The sequence below is a fragment of the Lolium perenne genome, chromosome 2, assembly GCF_019359855.2.
Source record: "Lolium perenne isolate Kyuss_39 chromosome 2, Kyuss_2.0, whole genome shotgun sequence".
Lineage (NCBI taxonomy): Eukaryota > Viridiplantae > Streptophyta > Magnoliopsida > Poales > Poaceae > Lolium > Lolium perenne.
The window spans coordinates 177362205-177384229 of NC_067245.2; the positions used below are offsets into that span (position 1 = coordinate 177362205).

At 44.5% G+C, this 22025-nt stretch overlaps 2 non-coding genes across 2 annotated transcripts; both read right to left on the reverse strand.

The window, feature by feature from the left end:
• Positions 1-10174: 10174 nt before the first annotated feature.
• On the reverse strand, positions 10175-10261 carry LOC127337342 (small nucleolar RNA snoR8a). Its single transcript, XR_007873752.1, has one exon. It is a non-coding gene; the product is annotated as a small nucleolar RNA snoR8a (small nucleolar RNA).
• A 134-nt stretch (positions 10262-10395) lies between these two features.
• On the reverse strand, positions 10396-10482 carry LOC127337343 (small nucleolar RNA snoR8a). Its single transcript, XR_007873753.1, has one exon. It is a non-coding gene; the product is annotated as a small nucleolar RNA snoR8a (small nucleolar RNA).
• Between the last annotated feature and the right edge of the window lie 11543 nt (positions 10483-22025).

A 22025-nucleotide genomic window follows, 5' to 3' on the forward strand; every position in this document is an offset into this window, starting at 1 on the left:
GAATAGATCGTCCACTACTACTTCGCTTCAGCTACTATTTGTGATGTTGAACAATATATTCGTGTAATATTGGATCATGTGATCTATGGTTGTAAGACAATATGTGCTGTAATAAATGATGACTCTATGCTACTTACTATTATGTCTCGCAAAAACATTATTCCTGGGATTGCGATGTACGGCATAATAGGCATCTGGACTTAAAAATCTGGGTGTTGACAGTCTTCTCTTTCTATTTGGCACTTTTTCTCAAGAGTACCATTTAGTTGAGCTATACGAACCATGAGATTTGAAACATGCTTCTTCGTGTTACCTTGTAGGTTAAGAATGAAATCATCAAACTCTAGCATTTCTTGTTTCACTTTTAGACTAGCAAGATCAACCCCTAGATCATTTGAAATGTTAGGCGTAGAGGGGTTAGGAGATGATACCTCGGAAGATTTAGCCATGAGGCAACTTTCTTCCTCCACATGAATGACCCCATTGGGAGATTCACTTGTTGATGAAGAGTTAGTGGAGAGGGAGGCAAGAGCAACCAATCCATTTGAGGTTGCATCTTCTTCATCATCAACATCATCATCTCCGGAGGTATACTCTTCTTGAGTTGATAGCATAATTGATGTGTCCAAGGTGGACCTTGCCATGAAGCAATGTGCATTCTTGAATTGAGGATTCTCATTGGGTGAATCAAAGAGAGAGGAAGAGGGAATGTTGTTAGTGACAATGGCGGCCACTTCTCTTGAGCTTTCCTCTTCATCATCACTAGCACTTTCAATCTCATCGGAAGAGTATTCTTCTTTAGTCACTAGCACAATCCTTGAGGGCCTTTTGCCCTTCTTGTTCTTGTTATAGAATTTCTTGTTGGGGGGCTTTGAATACTTGCCCTTTGAGTCTTTGCTCTTGTCCTTGGGGATGAGCCTTCCACCATGAGTCTCCCTATTCTCATAGGGACATTCGGCAATGAAATGACGCTTGTCATTGCAATTGTAGCAAGATCTTGTTCTTGGGCCCGAGCTTGAGGGACCCCTTGAGTTGTTTCTCTTGATGTTGTCTTCCTTGGCCTTGGATGGGTCAATCCAAAAGGTGTTTGCATGGAATGCCATGTGGTCATGGTAGTGGTGTTCCAAGTCTTCCGGATAGGACATGCTCCAAGATGCCCTATAAGATTCTTGGGGAATCACTTCTTCCACGGAGTTGACCACCAAGGCAAGGTTGGACCCTTTTGACATCCCAAGAGCACGATTGAGAGAATCATGAGAGTTTTTCTCAAGCACCTTGAGAGCTTGCATCTCGTGCACGGCTTGTTGAGAGGTGAGAGAGGGATAGCATTCTCTATCGACAAGAGTCTTGACATCAATAGGTTCAAACGGCATCATGCAATCAATGTAATTTTCCTTGATCCAAGAGTCATCGATGTGAGTGGCACCAACATTCCGGAAAGCACCGGCAACAGTGAGAAGTCTTCCATACATGTCTTCATGATCTTCATCCGGTAGCCTCATGAATCCTTCGGCTTTATTCCGAAGAGCATTATACTTGTTCCTCCTTGTGCTCTCACTTCCAATGCAACTCGCGGCCAAACCATCCCAAGCTTCCTTGGCGGTGGTGAAATGCCGAACACGAGACAACTCCTTTATCCCCACACTAGTTTGAATCATGTGCAAGGCGGTGTTGTTGAGTTGACTATCAACCGCTTCTCTTCTAGTCAACTTGTTGGGGTTGTAAGGCTTGAAGCCTTCCACGATGATTCTCCAAAGTTCATTGGAGGCATTGCGAACATGAGAGCTAAACTCAAATTGCCAAGTATCGTAATCATTAACGGAAAACTTAGGTGGGTCGCCCCGGATGTTTATATGAGGATGGGGAACCGGTATATCGGGAGATAGAAAAGGTGGAGCCACTCGATTGTAGCTCTCACCTCCACTAGTTCCCCTAGGAGATGCAATGGGGGATGTGATAGTGTTTAAGTTATCACCATTCGCGGGTTTGGTAGAGGAGGGTAATACCGAAGCATTTCCCTCTTCTAACGGATCCATGACATTAACCTCTTTGGTGGGAGCCACGGGACGGGGCGGAGTCAAAATCTCAGAAATCATCTTTCTCATGCTTTCCATTTGAGCTTCCATGGATGACCTCAACGAATTGATATCATCCATGGTGACCATCTTAGCCTCCCCTTCCATAGGTTCTTCGTCCGGCATACTCTTAGGCGGTTAAGCCCGAAATAAGAGCCGAGACTCTGATACCAATTGAAAGGATCGTATGCCGCACCTAGAGGGGGGTGAATAGGTGCTAACCAATTTTTAGTTATTTTTCAATTTAGGCTTGACACAAAAGGTAAATTCTCTAGATATGCAACTAAGTGAATTTACCTATATGACAAGGTAATCAACTAAGCAAGATATAGCTACACAATATAAGAGATAGAATAAGATAGAGGTAACCGAGAGTGGAGCACGCGATGACACGGAGATGATTCCCGTAGTTCCCTTCCTTTGCAAGAAGGTACGTCTACGTTTGGAGGAGTGTGGTTGCTACGAAAGCCAAACCAACAGCCACGAAGGCTTCACTCAGATCTCCGGTGAGCAACGCCACGAAGGCCTAGCCCACTTCCACTAAGGGATTTCCTCGAGGCGGAAACCGGGCCTTTACAAGGTTCTTGGGGCACACATCCACAACCAAATTGGAGGCTCCCAAATCTGTAACAATACAACAATCAACAACAACACATCAACACAAATCAACTAGGGAACCAAATAGGAACACTAGCATGAGATCCCTCAAACAAATGAGGGGGAAATGTAAATCGCTTCAGTGAGGATGTAGATCGGTGTCTTCTCCTTCGAATCTCCAAAGATCAAGAGCTTTGGTTGGGGGAGGAAGGAGATCTTGCAAATCTTGTGTTCTTGAGGTGGCTCTAATGGTGGTGAAGCTTGGCAGATTTTTTGTGCAATGATTGAGCAACTTGTCCCTTTGGAGAAGAGAGCTATTTATATGATTGGAGCTCTCAGATCTGACCGTTGGGGCGAATTTCAGTAACACCGGAAGTTCCGGCCAGGAGGGCCGGAAGTTCCGGCTGGCACCGGAAGTACCGGCCAAGAGGGCCGAAACTTCCGCCAGGAAGGATCTTCGTCTGACGCCCAGTTCAGAAGATATTGGGGCGGAACTTCCGGCGACCAGAAGTTCCGGCCAAGTTCCGGAATTCCGAGAAAACCATACTGGACATCCAGAGCCCCAAATTGCGTAATTCCGGAACTTGCCCGGAAGTTGGGCGGACGGAACTTCCGGCCAACATCACCGGAACTTCCGGTCTGGGAACAGAAACTTCAGAAAGAGCTGCGCTGTGAGACCACTGCTGGAAGCACCAGGGCGGAAGTTCCGCCACCTGGGGCCGGAACTTCCGCCGGAAACAAAAGACCTTCAGAACTTCAAAACAACCATACCATTTCACCGATCAAACATATTTCTTGAAAACTTGTACCTGTCTACATCAACACACATAAATATATACCTAGTGTTGACATCAAACACACAAAACCCAAAAGGGCGGGAAATGTTCTTTCAACGTCTCGATCATATCTACACATTGTCGAACCATAGGGTGACACACTCAAGGTTTCGATGTTGCTCGGGATAGTTTTGGGATTAAATAAATAGTTTTGGAGAGTTACGGAATTGTTCCGGGAAGATGATTAATGATTAATTAATTAATTAAATTAGTAAATATTAATATGTATTTATTTAATAGAAATAATATGAGGCTAAAAGTAGTCTATAAGAAGTTTTGCTAATAGGCCAATTTATAGACCTTGCATAGACAATATGTCAAAGGAAAAAAAAGGAAAAAAAAGAGGAAAGGCAGGTCAGCTGGGCGGCCTTGGCATTTTCGATATTGAGAAGTTTGGACAGGCTTTGCGGCTTCGCTGGCCTTGGTATGCTTGGGCCGACCATGCCAGACCTTGGCAAGGAATGGCTCTTCCTTGCGATGCCACAGATATGGAGTTGTTCAGGTCCTCAACGGATATCACTATTGGGGATGGCGCCAAGTGCCTGTTTTGGCATGACCGATGGATGCCCGGAGGCGCACCCAAGCTGCAGTTCCAAGAGCTTTTCGCCATCACATCACGCAAGTCTCGAACAGTTCTCAAGGAGTTGCAGGATAGGAACTGATTGCGCTCCCTATTTCGCCTTTCCACTGCGGCATAGCTCACCCAATTGGTCAAGCTTTGGAGAGCGCTTCGAGAGGTGGTGCTGCAGCCACGTGCGGATGCAATCTCTTGGCGTTGGACCGCATCAGGAGTCTACTCTACGGCTTCGGCTTATCGTTGTCAGTTCGCCGGGGCCTATCCTCCTTTCAGGACGGCCAAGGTGTGTGAAAGATCGAGATGTCGCATAGAGGGGGGTGAATAGGCAATTAAAAACTCTTACGGATTTATCTTGTAATAATGCGGAATTAAACTATCGTTTAGATTACAAGCACAAACCCTAAATATGCTAAGCTCAACTAAGTGTAATAATAGCAACTAGAGCTAAGCAAGATAGGCACAAGATATATGTAGCACAAGTGATAGCAAGGTATATGTACTTCAAGCACGATGGCTATCACAAGGAAAGAGAGCTCGGGTATAGAAATAACCGAGGCACGCGGAGACGAGGATGTATTCCCGTGTTCCCTTCCTTTGCAAGAAGGTGCGTCACGTTTGGAGGAGTGGAGGTCCCACGAAGGATTCCCCGCGCCACGAAGGCTCACCCTATTCTCCGAACCACACCCACGAAGGATAATGGCATTTTCCGTATGGTTAGCTTTTCCTCCGCTCCGGAGATGGCAAGCTCCACAACCACTTCACAAGCTCCACGAAGGAGATGCCCGGGCCCCTTCACAATCTTCCACGAAGAGATCACCGGGGCACCAACCAAGCCAACTAGGAGGTCTCCCTCCAAGAGTAACAAGCTCACGGTCTCTCACTCGAACTAATCGTGGTGGAGAGCTCAACACTATGCAATGATGCAAAGCAAGAACACTAGAGGTGTTCAAGTCTTTCACACTCAAATCCCACCCAAACAACAAATGCTAGGATGAGATTGGAGAGGAAGAACAATGGGGAAAGTCAACAAAAGACTCCAAGATCTAGATCCCAAGAGTTTTCCTCACTTAGAGGTGAAATTGATTGGTGGGGATTGTATATCTAGATCTCCTCTCTGAAATCCTCAAGAATGGGCAAGAATCATGGGAGGAATCAAGGAGGAAGCAAGTTCTTCAAATAGCAACAATGAAGATGAAGAAGGGGAAGAACTAACTTGCTCAAGGTGGAAGAAGGGCTATTTATAGCTAGGGAGCAAATAAAACCGTTGGGGAAAAAGACAAGTCAAAGACGTGCAGGAAAATCGCCCCAGCCGGCGCACAGGCCGGCCGACCGGGGCAGGAGCCGGACTGGCCGGTCACCAGCCCGGCCGAACCGAGCCACAGGCCGGTCGGGGCGGGAGCAGGCCGGGGAGGCGGCAGGCCGCGCGGGGCGGGAGAAGGCCCGGCCCGGCAGGGAGGCCGATCGGTCGGGCCGCACGCCGAGCAGGCCGGTCGGAACCGGGAGCTGGGCCGGACCCAGACCGGCAGCCTTACAGCAGCCGGCCCGGTTGGCATCAGCGCCATGGCCGGCGCAGACCGGGTGGGCCGGTCAGGCCGGTCGGCCGGCCGGCCACTACCTCCCCTTTTTCTTTTTATTCTTTACCCTTTTTCTTTAAAAACTAATGCTCCCGAACTCCGATTGACATGAAACCAATTTTGTTTGAAAGATAACGACGAATAGAACCCCAACAAAAACTGGAAATATGGAGACTCCTCACAAAACATTTTATATGATTTTAGAGAGGGAGTCTCCCACCGTCAAGAAACGGTGAAGACGTCCAAACTCGAAAACGCAATAGAAGATGCATGCGGATTCCGTTTTCGATGAATTTGGGCTTGTTGTAAAGCTAGCAACAAGCTCAAGAACCTCACACGGAGAAACACCAAGAAGCAATAAGGATATGCAAAGTATGCAAAGGATTGAGCTCCCTAAGACGATGTGATCAAGTTACCCAACCGAAAGCCCCTCTTAATAGTGCGACTATCGATCCTATAATCCGGTCTCTCATCAACCACCTTGAGACCGGTAAAAGGAAAACCTATCAAGGCCATACCTTTGCCTTGCGCATCCCGCTTGATCTTGATGATAACTCTTCAAGCTTCACTCAAGCCGGAATGCCTCACTTGATCAATGTTGCTTCGTGAAGACTCACAAATGTTCCCCCATACACTATGATGGGAAAGCTCTATTGAAGCATATCTTCATATGTCCATTATCACAAAATGGACGGCAAGCTTCAAGCATGTGATCCACTTGAGATGCTCATCTTGAACTTGCCCAACTCAACCTTGTATCTTCTCATACTCACTTAAGATAGAGCATGGCTAATATTGAGTTCCACATAAGAACTCCATCATTTCATTTCTTCTTCTTGATCATATCACATATATATCTTCAAACCCGATGATCTTGATGCCAATACACAAGATGTATCTTTATTTACATGGTATCCATACTTGAATCCAACACATGGAATACAAGTAGAACCTATGGAATATTTCTTCATATAAACTCAATGAAAACATTAGTCCATAGGGGTTGTCATTAATTACCAAAACCACACATAGGGGCAATGTACCCTTACAGTGTGGAACGCGCATGCAGAGCCGAAGTGTCGTTTTTTCGCTTGGCCGGCGCTCCACGGGAAGATCTTGACGGTGGACAATCTGGCGATTCGGGGGTGGCCACATGACCCCATTTGCAAACTGTGCAGGATACACCCGGAGACGGTGCAACATCTACTCTTGGACTGCAGTTTCCCCAAGTCGGTTCGCGACAAGATTTTTGGGTGGAATGGCACCATCGGGGTGTCGCCGCCTGTGCATGGGCATGGCTTAAATTCATGGTGGGATAGGATGGTCACAACGCTTCAAAGCGGGAAACGAAGGGAGGCTAATGGTGCCTTCATCTACACCATTTGGGGTATCTGGAAAGAGCGGAATAGAAGGATTTTCCGCAACAAGTCGTTGATGCCAGACATTGTGGCTCACATTATTTGGGAGGATATAGCGCAGAGGGCTTTCGCTCACTCTCAGGATCCTGGAGACCTAGCAGTTGTTTTTTAAGGTTTCAGGCTTTAGTCCTTACGCTTGCTGCCCTCTCCCGGTTGCGGGCTTCGGGAAGTGATCTTTGCTCTCGCAAAAACTCTATGTAATTAATCTTTCTTTTCTATCTAATCGGATGGCAGGATCGACTGCTTTAAAACTTAAAAAAAAAATCCTCTAAAAGAAAGGCACGGGTGGCGCCTAGTGAGGGAGAAGATAACCCTCTAAACTGGCAGTGTAGTTACAACAAGTGCTAGATTTAAGGAGAGGCAGGCAATTAGGAGAGAATGCATGCGGTTATGGGCTAAAATCTAGGAGACTAATGCGGTAGAGAAAAACAAATCTCTCTGAATCGGTTTAGCAGCCGCGCACACAATTGAAGTTAAAGTTTTACCATTAATTTGGTTAATAAAATACTCCGGCATGCGGTGGTCTGCAAACTGAAGAGCGAGGAGACATGTTTGTTCACGGAATTCCGGTAGAGGATATCAATGACCATGTGGTCAAGTGGGTTCGTCGCTCGGCAAATGCGGTAGCTCACAATCTGGCAAAGGAAGGCTGCGTATTAGGTTTAAACAAAGTTTGGTTTCTGTTTCCACCTGATTGTATTAAGGATTTTTCCTCTCAAAAAAAAAAATTTATGTCTACCAATCTATGCTATCATGGTTTTGGCATTTCAGTGGATTGGTCTGGTATGAGAAGTTTTGGGAAAGAGTATATTACAGCATTTCTAATTCGTGAATTTCTAATGATCGATGTGTCCTGCATGATGGATCCTCTACTATTCTATGTTCAATCACAGCAGATGCTATGTGATGGCTTGAGTAACAAGGGATCTACCTGAGCTACGGCGAAATCCAGATGCGAGATTAATCACGCCTTCATATGGAGATTACACCCTATTCCTCCTAATAACTATATGAGATATACAAGCTATAAGAACATCTTCAGTCGTTGTCGCGTCCTCTAAAACATTCTTCAAATGATTTTAGAACACGACAGACATTTTTTTGTTTCAGTCGCACGCCCCAAAGCCTCATTTCGCCCGCTGCCGCCAAATACGGTGTCTGGCGTCCTAATGTCGTCCCCGCTCCACAGGTGATGCTCTGAGCGCGCCGAATAGAGCGAGAAGCGAGGCGGGCGCCCACCTGTCAACGACCAAATCCAGAACGGTTGGTTTCCGTCTTTTATTTCTCGTCACACCTCCCACATCTCTGCCGCTGCTTGATTTGTCGGCCGTCTAGACGGTCAATCTCTCCTGAATTGGGCACCGTCGTGACAAATGGCTCCCTCGCCGTCCTTTTCGTCGCAGACGCTTCACAAACGCGTCCCAGAACACGCCAACAAATCCACCCTCCTTCGCGCACAGAAGATGTTCGGCGCCTTATCTTGTAGGCGTGACAGATCGCTATTCGTTGCCTCCTCTCCCGCAAATAAATTGTAACCATTCATTTTGCTTCACACATGGATAGCGACAACGAGATGATCATCCAAATGATGGAGGAAGAACAAGCTTTCGACGACGACATTCAGAGCATTTGTCGATCATCGTGTCCCTACAAAACATACTAGATGTTGAGGCGAAGAAGAGGAAGAGGTCACGTTGTGGAGGTTTAAAGGCGGGAAGAAAAAAGTCGAAGCCCTGGCAGAAGATGGAGGGGCATACCATGCTGCACAACGATGACTTCACGGATGAAGCAACACATGTCAACAATTTTCAACACCGGTATAGGATGAGTGTTTGTTCATGAATATCCTCCACAACGTTCGAAAATTCGAGACTGCAAGGATCATGGTCCAAAATGCAGCAAGATGATTCCCTGAGATGCTTGGAAGCATCGATTGTATGCACTGGTCATGAAAAACAGCCTATTTACTTGGTAAGGTATATACAAAAAACGTCAAGAATATTGCAATGTGGTGCTTGAAGCTGTGGCAAATTATGATCTATGGATTTGACACTTTGTTTGGCACGACAAGATCACATAATGACATCAACATGTTGCAGTGATGTCCGGTGTTCTGCAAACTAGTGGAAAAGGTCATGCCATGCAACTATAAGATCAATGTATACCAAAGGCTTCATAAAAGGTATGAAAGATGTCGAGCCAGTATTTGGTGTGCTTCAAGCTCAATTTACTATTGTTCGATATCCACCTCCTCTAAGTTGGTTTCACGATGAAATGTGGAAGATGATGCAGAATTGTGTGATCATGCAGAACATGATGATCGAGGATCACCGCAAGAATCAGATAAGAACACATGTTGTGTTCAGACCCTATTGCAGTGATCTCGTTAAGCATCTGTGGAGTAATTATCAACAATCAACAAATGCGGCAACATCTAGTCTAGATCCAGTCCCACTTATTATATTTATTTAATTTTTTATTGTTAGTTGTATTTTAATTTAAAATTAATTTTAGCAAACATATTTATTTGTATGCTATGTTTAATAAAACGGTGATGTTTACAAATACTTAACAAAAAAAATAGTGTTTCGTTTAGGGGACATGTCTAAGAGGCTATTCGAGCCAATGCACATGAAACTAAACTTGGTAGTATTAGTTAAAGAACCTGGAATATAATTCTTACATTTCTTACTCTGTTTTCAAAATTTCGTTATTTCTGCAATTTCATCACAAGCTGGTTGATGTAATTGAGAAGCTCAGGCCGAGCGGTAACCCCTGGTGGTTTCGGCGCAGACAGAGACCATGCGAGCTGTTGGCAGCAGGTTCAGGTCATGAACAAATCAGCCAACGATATACATAATCTTTTTGCAGACATGAAAGCATTGTCTCTGTACATGAACTTATCTTGAGATGAGGCTGTTCAAACGATCGGCTACAAGCTTAATGTTTTTGCTATTAGTAGCAGTACAGCTTCTATAGATTATATGGCAGAAAACAGTCGTATTAGCACACTAATAAGATATAAAGCAAAATGACATGAAAATATGAAGAATAAATTAACCAGAAGAGCCGATTGAACAAACAAAGGATGGTCCGTTGGTGCTCAGATTCTATGGGTGTATAGGTGTCGTTCTTAGGGGATTACCCATCAGTACGAGGAATGTTTTATAATCACTGCACCACAACAATACCGGATGTTCAATAGCTATGCAATCAGGATGCAAAAGAACAAAGAATCAATAATTAATAGATCGAACCATAAAACCCAAAAGAAAAGAAGAATATAATTGACGATTGGACAAAGCATGGATGGTTTGTTGGTGCTCAGATTCTATGGGTGTATAGGTGTCGTTCTTCGGGGATTTCCCATCAGTACGAGGAATGTTTTATAATCACCGCACCAACAAAACCACCACTGAAAGTTCAATCGAAGCAAGTCAATATCAGATGATAATGATAAGAAGCGGGTCTAAACCAAAAGAAGGACCAGAGATTAAACTGGAATATGGAGGCGAGCGTAACCCAATATCCATCTAGTCGGATTTGTGCTCTAAGCGCCACCGTAATAGCTCTCGGGAGAATTGTAAATTCAGATCCACCGAGTGAGCGGCGGCCGGACTTTGGGACAGTGCTCCCCGAATGGAAAAAATTGAACGCCAGGAGAGGAACAAAAAAGACAACGAAAAATCAGAAGGAAAGTAAAACAAGAGCAGAATAATTAGATCGATTTCAGACGGCGCATCGAAGGGGCAGCGACAAGTAGCAGAGGAAGTTTGGAGGATGTGTTGGCCTGAGGGAGGCGCTTAGTTATATAGTGGATTGGACGCGCAAACCCTAGGATGGGAGGACTGAGGCCCATGGGCTGCGACCAATGGGACTGGAGTTTTGCCGAACTGCCTCCCAAATCCAGTTGCTCTCAAAATGTTGATAACAACATGTAACACGGGTCTGGTCCCAGAGCCCGACCCAAATATTCAGCCCACTATACATGGCCTATTATTTTTCCAGATACGAGTACTACCTTGGTTTACAAACCCTCTCCTTGGAAAAAAAAAACAGAAAACTTGATTTATACAAGTGCTCACGGATGTACGCATCAACGTGCAACGACGAAACCAGAAAAAAATAGAGCAGACTCGTCGTAGCTTTATCGGCGTTTCTCCTAGCTATAGCCTATAGGCCACTCGGCGTACGGGCACGGGCAAGAACGGCGCCGTCGCTAGTGCCTAGCAGCCGGGACATTTCGACCAAAACCGCGGCGCAGCTCTGTGCCTCGTCGAGCCGGCGCCGCAGGGCGCAGGCCTCCGCCTGGAGCCGCGCGGTGTCGATCCGCGCGGCGAGGACGCGCCGCACCTCCACGTCCAGCTTCGCCGCCATGGTGCGCTTCTCTTCCTGGAGCACATGCAGCGATGCCTGGAGCTCCTCCGCCCGCCGCAGCTTCCGCGCTCGCGACCGCCTGGCGGACTCCCGATTTGACAACCTCCTCCTTAGTCGACGCTCCGCCTCTTCCTCGCCGGCCAGCGCCACGTCCGCCGTGGGCGCTATCATACAAGCATGGGTTTCGTCTGAAGACGATATGGCATTGCGACCACCATCGGCAGTCCCAGACGAGCCGTCGAGCCAGATGCCGACCACAGGGGCGGCGACGTCCATGCCCGCGACCCAGCCCTCGCCGGCGAAGTCGAGCTGCGTGGCTTCTTGCAGGGACAGCATCACGCTAGTCTTGCAGATGGGAGATGAGTAACTGCGACGATTGCTTGAGACTATAGGCCGGGGTGAAGTGCAGCGATCGATCAGGGAAAAGGGAGGGAGGAAGACGGAGCTGAGCCCATTTATACACGCGCGCGCGCATCGAAAATTGCGAAGTCGATCGGCAGCGATACCACTAGTTTCAGACCGGACCGAGTGACATGGCTGCATGCTTTCGTGGTCGCAGGTTGCTTCTCTTGTCAATTTTGCAGGAATTAATGTGCCTCCATGATCGGACACGTGTATCTAGGGTAGGTCCGCTGGCCAGACCGCCTTTTCTGTCTTAGGCACGAAGCAATGGAGGGGATGCCGCGGCGGTACACGTGTAGGGCTCGGAGGACGCACGCGCACCATGCGTGTGAACTGCGGGATCGATCAGTGCCGACGTATACCGTATATATACATTCGTATATGCATGCAACTTTTTGCTATATGCGTACATGCAGTCGTGCACTGGTCTTAATATATACACACTTTGTATGAAGTACCTTCGCTTCAGCTTCCATGGATCCTCTCACCAAACGTATCTCACCTGATGCCCGACTAACCCAAGCATTACTCGCCACGTACACTGGCGAAAGAAGGAGACAGGAAAATGTGCGACCTAAAAGGTTTGCGTTATTTAGTCGACCAAATAAAATCCCAAGTGTACCATAGGCTAATATATGATCATTGGAGCATTTCTGTTGTCATGTCGATCGCCATATACTTTGGGTTGTCATCTTTGGGATCTCCATGCCTTGACTTGACTACACATTATTTAGTGGATGGTGATCTCCAAAACAACGTCATGGATTAATTTGACACATCTCAAAGAATTTAAAGGGTTGGACCCTAGTTGGGAATGGGAGGCGATTTAGGGGGCGGATCAATGGCAACTTGCCACCTAGCACCTGTTTTTGTGGAAGTTACCATCTGCCGTCGTTCAAAACATTTGATGGCTCAGGACTCGTCATGCCAGGGTAAGGTTCCAACATATGATCTTGATATAATTGTTGCTATGTAATCACTTACCTTGTTCTACCTCTATTTAAAATTAAGTATCACAGCTTTGCTTACATACTAATATATCTGGAGGCATTGTAATATATATAGATACATTGGCATCTAAATAAAGTTGTGGCACTTATTTTAAAACGGAGGAAGTAGCAAGAGACTTCTTATAACGTTCGATATAACGTGAAACAAAAGACACATGCATGAGGCGCTAAGATGCTAGTATGATCGACAAATATATGACACTTTTGGCATGCCAATCTCCATATTACGCCACCCAAATGATGGTGACAATTACTTCCGTTGTTCTATATTTCTTACCATGGATTCAGATGTAATAAAATACTAGTTGATTGCCCGTGCGTTGCTACGGCTTCTCAAGTTATTTTCATGGCACACATGTGTATATAAAGAAAATAGCTACATAATATTCTAAAACAATCTATTTTGCTAAAAAATAATTTTTTTTAAAAAAACTATTATTTAATAATGCAACAACCCTTGACTAAGATTCAAGTTTTCTCACTACAGCTTCAAGTAATACCTCTTATGTATCGCCAAACATGTCAAGTTGAATCTCATGGCATCTCACTTCTGGTTCATTTTGTGATTTTTAATTTACAATTTTTGCATCTCTAGTATCAGTCCTTTGATGAAGTGTAGCCATATAAATTAGCGTGCCATGATTATTTAGCATGCTAAACACAAAGTAGGTGTATCAAATAGGGGCATGAAGAAACCATGATATATGTGGTTGCATTTACCACTTCCGTGGAATTGTATGGTGGAGATGGTTAGCAGCTGCAACGGAAATGCCGACTCTGCTTTCTCATTCTTCCTGGATATTCTTTTCCTTCGCATTCTTCTTGGATGTTCTCTTCAACAATTTCATGTATCCTAAGTGACGCCCAATAGTTGCAGTGCGATCATCATTGATTAAATGATATTTCAATTAAGAAAAATCTGAAACATTTCTAAGTGATCTTATACCAACTTCTGAGTGCGATTAAAAACGTTCTCCAGATGTTGGATCAAAAGAATTCATGCATCTTAGTATCAGTCCTCATCTACAGCAAGACACAAATGAATGCCTGCGCATCTTAATATAGAAATATAGAAATGAATGCTTGCCCAACATGTAAAATAGTGAGCATGATTCAGTCATACGTTTAGAAATTAAGCAATGTTTTACAATAAACACTATAGATTGTGCATGGAGGAAGTAGTGACCAACAGCCAAGAACAACATTGTACCTCTCTCTCTTTGGCATCTTCTCAACAAGTTATCTAAAAAGTTTTATTGTAAAGGCAGAATGAATATACAACCTTGTGCATGGGCTGGTAGTTACAGGCTGTGAACTAAACGTCCACATGTGTCCAGCATGGATCCTATTGTTGAATCATACAAATCATCTATACCTAGCTAGTGGTTTTTGTACTTCGAGAACTTTAAATACTTGCGTGGTGTTTTCGGTGGAGTTTTTGTAAGAACTATTTTTGTACGGCCGTGTGCATTCTAGCTATGCAAATGTCAGATCTATTGCTCAAAGTAATAAAGTGCCCAGTATCACATGGATGCAAGGCGATGGCATGGAGGCATGTCTACTCCAACTGAAGCGATCCATTCTGGATCTAGCTTCATGTATATATATGCCAGTAGTAGCATCTCTTTGAATATGTTGTGTAAGATGCTGAAACAAAAAAAAAAGACTAATAAAGCTCACGAACAAACGCAACGAAAAATTCGAATCTATCACTTCTACTGCCATATAAATTATTAAAGAGCAAATAACAATTTAAAAGTCACACAAAACAGTATCATGTCTCCCTTAATACCACAATATCCCGTGACTATATAATCAGTTTCCAAAAGACAAACCTTGAAATCCTAACACCACAAAAACATCTGAAGTCCTATAAGCATTGTATTTGGGTGTGGGGGGGGGGGGGGGGGGTGTTTAGCTAATATACATTTAGTTTATATATAGAAATAAATAAGACAACAAAGAGAGTACCCAAATGGCAACACATTTGTGTTTAGAGAGCATTAACTCTGAGATTACAATAGGAAGAAAATCATTAGGAAATGTACTCTCCGTTAAAGGTCAACCATTGCAATTGTAAGAAGCACAAAAATACACAGCCATCAGGAGAGACAAATAACCAACACAAAGAGCGGAAGAAACGATTTCGCAAATATGTTAAACATTTGACCATTTTAAGGTATCTGCTACAAAGTAGTAGAATTTAAATAATCGCTAGTACCCTTGAGCTGTATAGGCACTCCAAGAATTTTAAAAAATTGGTAATAAATAATCTATTTCTGGAGACATTTTTTGTCTTTTTACACATGGTACAAAAATTATCGGTTTTATGTGAAACTTTACGTGCACACATAGAACATGTCCCTCTACATGCGATTTTTTTCCTATTTTTTAATTTTTTTTGAAATATGTTTTATACATACCGGATGTGCATGCACCAGGATCAGTTTCGAGTTTCATATAATGAGGTTTCTACATAGTGAAACAAAGAGCTCACAATTCATTCATGCCAAGCTTAAGGAGAAATTATTTTCTTCACGAACTAAGTATACATATCCATGATCAATATTTAGTGCACTATAATTTCAACTGCATGGGCACTTGTGTTATGGCAAGCACCATGGGGAGAATTACTTATCCCCTGACAAAAGATGGTTCTTGTGAATTTCATTCTTAACCAGAAAGTATATTAAGTGAATAGTATATGTGGTGAGTACCTCTCTAAGAAAAACCAGGGTACGGTTCCAATTTCTGATTGCCCAACTGGCTGAGCATGATTGCCATGTCCATCCCTTGAGTCATTACCGCTATAGCTAGCCAGTTCATATTTCCATGTCCATCCCTTGAGATATCACTTCATCTAGGTACTTCAAGTGAACAACTGCAGTCGTTCACAAAATAGATGTGCCATTACTATATTAACAAAACAGAGCAGAAACAACAACTCAACCCTGCAGTGTAACGTATCCAACCATAAATTCCTGAAGGGCACAAGATAGAAAGTACCTTCCTTGTCAACACATTGGTTGTGGTCGCTACAAAAAGCGTCGAGGTCCTCGCGGGGATCCTTCCCTTCGCATCCACTCCACTCGCAGGGAAGAGTGGTAGATGTCAGGCATTGTCGAGCTCGCTGGGACATCGTGAAGCCGAGGCGCCACGAAAGCTCCGATGGCCAGCAGGCCTGCCCCGGGGGGGGGGCGAGCGGGGCGGCTGCCCTGGGCCCGCGAGTAAGAGGGGCCCCAACTCACAGCTTTCTTATGCAGTAGCGGAGCAGAGGCAGCTGATGTGCGGCGGCGCCATCGGAGCGGATGGGAGTTTCTTTCCTACGAAAACGAAACGTTATGTGGGCTGCAAGATGGGCCCTTTTTTTCCTTTGGTTCGCTTGGTCTTTTCTCTCCTTCAGTTAGCTTGGCCTTTTTAAACTTATTAGTTAAGTATAAAATTGAGTCTCCCTAAAAAAAGTATAAATTGAGTAACTGAGTGGGGCCGGTGTGATAGAGTCTTGGGATAGATTCTGGCCTATAGATTGATCAAGGAAATGTAGCACCCAATCGACACATTTTTTCAAGTCGAGCATGTTGGTTGATTTGTTTGTGGATAAACAATTTAAAAAAAAGGCGAAACATCAAACCATGGCTAGTATACTTGTCTAATTCTTATCCGCACGTTATGCATCGTTCGAACAAGAGTTGAGGATGATTCATCGCTGACAATACGTGGCAATGCACAAAAGCGAGAGGAGACCACACCGCGTCCACGGCTATTACCTGTACCAAATAAGCTTTAGAACTGACATATAGCGTGGCAACAATTTAAATGACCCAATCAAAAGTTTTGAGGTGGTGGCAGGAATTCGGAAATCACGTCCTCTTGTTCCAAATTTCAACGATTTGGGTTGCGTCGCCTTCATGCGGACGTGCCCCAACAAAATTCCGAAAGTTTAAATGCTAGGGCTTTAAATTCTAATTTCGCCCCGGGCCCTAAAAATCCTAGGACCGGCCCTGATGGCCAGTCGGGAAGAGTGGCATAGGTTGATCTTCTGTTGGGGCTCCAGCAGACAGTAGGGTGGTCCAAGGGGAATATACATACAACAGGAACCATGCTAGGTTCACCTAAATTTTGTCTACAAGTACCTTTTCAACTCTCCACCGAAATCTAATAAAGTTTAGCATTTACTTTTCAAGATAGTTATTCTTATCTTGACCATCAAAGTGAGAAACAACGATTTAATATTTTGCCCATACCTACCCTCTCCTATGTAACCGTATTCCCTTTATTTCGGTTGAGAACCCAGTAGGACTAAGTAATGAGCATCAGGATTACACAATCAAGTGTTCCCTAACTCTCATACATTGTCTAGAACTCTGGATATCTTCGAAACGCCATACCCTTCATGTATGAAACATAACACCTGGTAGATTTCAAAATCAGAAACTGATAAAAAAATAACATGTTAATACAAAGAATCTAATAAATTATAGATTTATTTCCAAGTAAAAAGGGAAAGAGAAAGAGAGCATAAAAACATTATATGTTATTGCCGCACACTGCGGTACTGCAGCCTGCCTCAGCAAACGATCTATGTTGTTGCCGTGCACTGTGGTGTGTGTATTCGTGGAGCCATGCGTCTGTGCCTTGTGAGCAACGAACTTGTGCTGCTCTGATACGGACTCCATGCCGGCCAAACGTGCACGTCAGAGGAGCAGAAGAACAGAGCCGAGTATGACAAGGCGAGCCGTGAGCGCAGAGCAGCCTACATAGTCGCGGTCTTCAGATGCTTGCCCGTGCGCCGGTCAAACAACCTGGCAAGAAAAATAGAGGGCCGGTAATAGGGAATTAGTACAAATTATTGACTGACTATGCGTATTACCATTCTAAGCAAACAAATATCACTCACATCCTTGTAGCCGATCTGGTGTTTCTCCTGGAGAGCGTCTAGATCCGTCACCGAAGGTTTTTAGCAGAGTGTCCGGTGTTGGAGAGGTGGACATGGGAAACAGCCAAGGCGTCGGCGACAGCTGCGCTGGTGATGGGCGGTGGCGGCAGCGGCCAAGCTGGTGAGGCGGCGACAGTGAAGGCGTTGGTGACGGTTGCGCTGGTGACGGGCGGCGGCGACAACGACCTCGCTGGTGCGGCGGCTAAGGTCCGTGCTGGTGCGGCTACGGTCGACCTCAATGGTGCAGGGGCATCGGTCGACGACGGCGTCGAATGTGCAGCGAAGTTTTGGAGAGAAGTTTCTTTTTTTAAGCTGTTTAGGGGAGAAGAACTGATGTGTTTGTGAGTTTGTGATTGGAGTTGTCCATCCCATATTGTTTTAACGATAATAGTAAGCATGCCCGTGCAACGCACCTCTTGTTTACCATTAATTAATTAATTAATTATCTTTATAGTAACAATCACTCTACCGTGATGTAGTGATTGTTCCATCCATACTATCACCACCCAAAGGCCATAGTAGCATTGCACCGGCCCGCCACATCCAATCCTAACTCGTGAGTGGTTCTCAAGTGCCACCACCAATTTATATGCATTGCACTGACCTGCCTCCTCCTGTCGTAAAATTATACCGCTCATATTCCCACCTAGAATGTGTTTGTAAAAAATGAAATGTGCAATTAAGCTATAACAATCAAAAATACATAATCATTAAGCGACACACATTTAGTGAGGGAAGTTTGAACGAATGAAGAGTCAGAAAAAAAGTTTGAACGAATCATTTATTCAGAACCTGAGACGCCCTTTTTTCTAAATTTGTTTGATTCAGCAGAACTAACTACAAATTGCTCAATACATTGATAAAAAAGATGAGCGCTCCATCTATACAGGATAGACATCATTGTACAACAATTAGAAGAACACGATGAATGTCACCTATAGCTTTGCATCTACATCTATGAGAACTTGCACATTAATGAGCAACATACATAAGAGCCAAACCACTGGCGGTGAGTAAGCAGCAAGCAACAAGCAAACCCCATGTAATGTTGCATCTATATCTGTTAATGGTCATCTTTTCCGTGAAACTAAGTTTCATGGTACTCTGAATTTTTCTAGTTTTTCCATTAATTATTGCCCAAGGGCATGTTATAATGTTGCGGACACTTTAGCGACGTATAGAGCAAACTTAGGCCAATCCCCAGCCGTTTGGCCGGATGGTGCGCCTGAATTTGTTCATGTTTTAGTGGCCAAGGATCTGTCTGTGTCCACCAGTTAATGGAAGTTCATGTTCCATCTAAAAAAAAACCTCATGTCTCATATTGTTGTAGCCTATAATTTCCCGACCCTACCATCTACAAACACAATCATATACGGAGTAAATTGCAAGTAGAATCCATATAGTAGCATAATAAGCTAGACACTAATAAATTATGTAGCCAGGAAGGAACTCACCTCGCATTATTCGGCGCGTGTGGTGGCCGCAGAGCGGAGCGCGAGGGGCAGGAGGAGGCGGCGTCCACGGAAGTACGGTGGCTTAGGTCTGCTTCTCCATTTTCTAATGCAATGACCAGTTGGGTGCATGGTTTTACTTATGTAATATATGTATATGTACCTGTTTTTGTTTCCTTCATTATCAATGAGTTATGAAAATTGCACAGGATATTATACTGCACATTTGTGAAAGTCAAGTAGAAGGCTTTGATAAAAGTACTTGTCTTCGATACATCGATACAGACATTAAAGTCAGGTTCATAGGAACACACAGATATAAATAGTTTGTCGAGAGAGCTGAAACAGTGAAACCTGAAACTTACCTTGTGTTAAGCTGTACAATTAAGAACTTCTCTTCGTGAGATCTGCAAGAGTACCACGTGGTGAATTAGTATTTCCAAGAAATAGTGAAATGCCCGTACATGGATAACTGAATACGATTTGTCATGAGAAATATGGATCTGCAGGCCAGGAATTCATATTTCCCATTTGAATTTAACTTATCAAACCTGAATTTTCACTTTGCGGCAACGATGGAGTAGGTACAGTTGTCGTGGCTGATTGGACATGATCGCCCGGAGCTATCACTTGCGCTCCAGCCATCGAGTTGGTGCGCCGGATCCTGGTCGTGGATGTGTGCCGGCAAATCCGTTATAGCTGGTCCTGGACGTGGATGAGGCCGAGGTACAGGCGTTCGCCCTTGGGCGCGTGATACGTCTCCGACGTATCGATAATTTCTTGTGTTCCATGCCACATTATTGATGTTATCTACATGTTTTATGCACACTTTATGTCATATTCGTGCATTTTCTGGAACTAACCTATTAACAAGATGCCGAAGTGCCAGTTCCTGTTTTCTGCTGTTTTTGGTTTCAGAAATCCTAGTAACGAAATATTCTCGGAATCCGACGAAATCAACGCCCAAGTTCCTATTTTCACCGGAAGCATCCAGAACACACGAGAAGCACCAGGGAGGGGGCACAGGCCCACCAAACCCTAGGCCGGCGCGGCCAGGGGGGGGCCCGCGCCACCCTATGGTGTGGGCACCCCTTCGACCCTCCTGCGCCGCCTCTTCGCCTATTTAAAGCCTCCGTCGCGAAAACCCTGATACGTTCGACGAAAACCACAGAAACCTTCCAGAGCCGCCGCCATCGCGAGGCCAAGATCTGGGGGACAGGAGTCTCTGTTCCGGCACGCCGCCGGAGCGGGGAAGTGCCCCCGGAAGGCTTCTCCATCGACACCGCTGCCATCTCTACCGCCATCTTCATCACCGCTGCTGCTCCCATGAGGAGGGAGTAGTTCTCCATCGAGGCTCGGGGCTGTACCGGTAGCTATGTGGTTCATCTCTCTCCTATGTACTTCAATACAATGATCTCATGAGCTGCTTTACATGATTGAGATTCATATGAGTTTGTATCACAATTTATCTATGTGCTACTCTAGCAAAGTTATTAAAGTAGTTCTATTCCTCCTGCACGTGTGTAAAGGTGACAGTGTGTGCACCGTGTTAGTACTTGGTTTATGCTATGATCATGATCTCTTGTAGATTGCGAAGTTAACTATTGCTATGATAATATTGATGTGATCTATTCCTCCTACATATGCATGAAGGTGACAGTGTGCATGCTATGTTAGTACTTGGTTTAGTCTATTGATCTATCTTACACTATAAGGTTACTTAAACATGAGCATTATTGTGGAGCTTGTTAACTCCGGCATTGAGGGTTCGTGTAATCCTACGCAATGTGTTCATCATCCAACAAAAGTGTAGAGTATGCATTTATCTATTCTGTTATGTGATCAATGTTGAGAGTGTCCACTAGTGAAAGTGTAATCCCTAGGCCTTGTTCCTAAATACTGCTATCGCTGCTTGTTTATTGTTTTACTGCGTTACTACTGCTGCAATACTGCCACCATCAACTACACGCCAGCAAGCTATTTTCTGGCACCGTTGCTACTGCTCATATATATTCATACCACCTGTATTTCACTATCTCTTCGCCGAACTAGTGCACCTATTAGGTGTGTTGGGGACACAAGAGACTTCTTGCTTTGTGGTTGCAGGGTTGCATGAGAGGGATATCTTTGACCTCTTCCTCCCTGAGTTCGATAAACCTTGGGTGATCCACTTAAGGGAAAACTTGCTGCTGTTCTACAAACCTCTGCTCTTGGAGGCCCAACACTGTCTACAGGAAAGGAGGGGGAACGTAGACATCAAGCACATTTTCTGGCGCCGTTGCCGGGGAGGAAAGGTAAAAGGTACTCACACTCCGGACCTCGGCTACTAAGCTATTTCCCGGCGCTGTAAGTACTCGAAGCTATTTTCTTTAGATCCTGCAATTGCATCTTTTTGTTTCTTGTTTACACTAATTTGGCATAATGGACAAGAATGATCTTCTTATTCTATTTCCTGATTTAAAACATGGATTGTTTGATGCGAAAATTAAAAAACCTATGGAATCTTATTTGCATGCTGGTAGTAATATTAGTATGAACGCTTTGAACACCATTGTTGATAATAATATAGAAAGTTCTAAGCTTGGGGAAGCTGGTTTTCATGATCTTTTTAGTCCCCCAAGCATTGAGGAGAAAATTTACTTTGATGATACTTTGCCTCCTATTTATGATGATTATAATGATAGTGGTCTTTTAGTGCCACCTACTATGGAGAGTAAATTTTGTTGTGATTATACTATGCCTCCAACACTTGATGAGAATAATAATGATAGC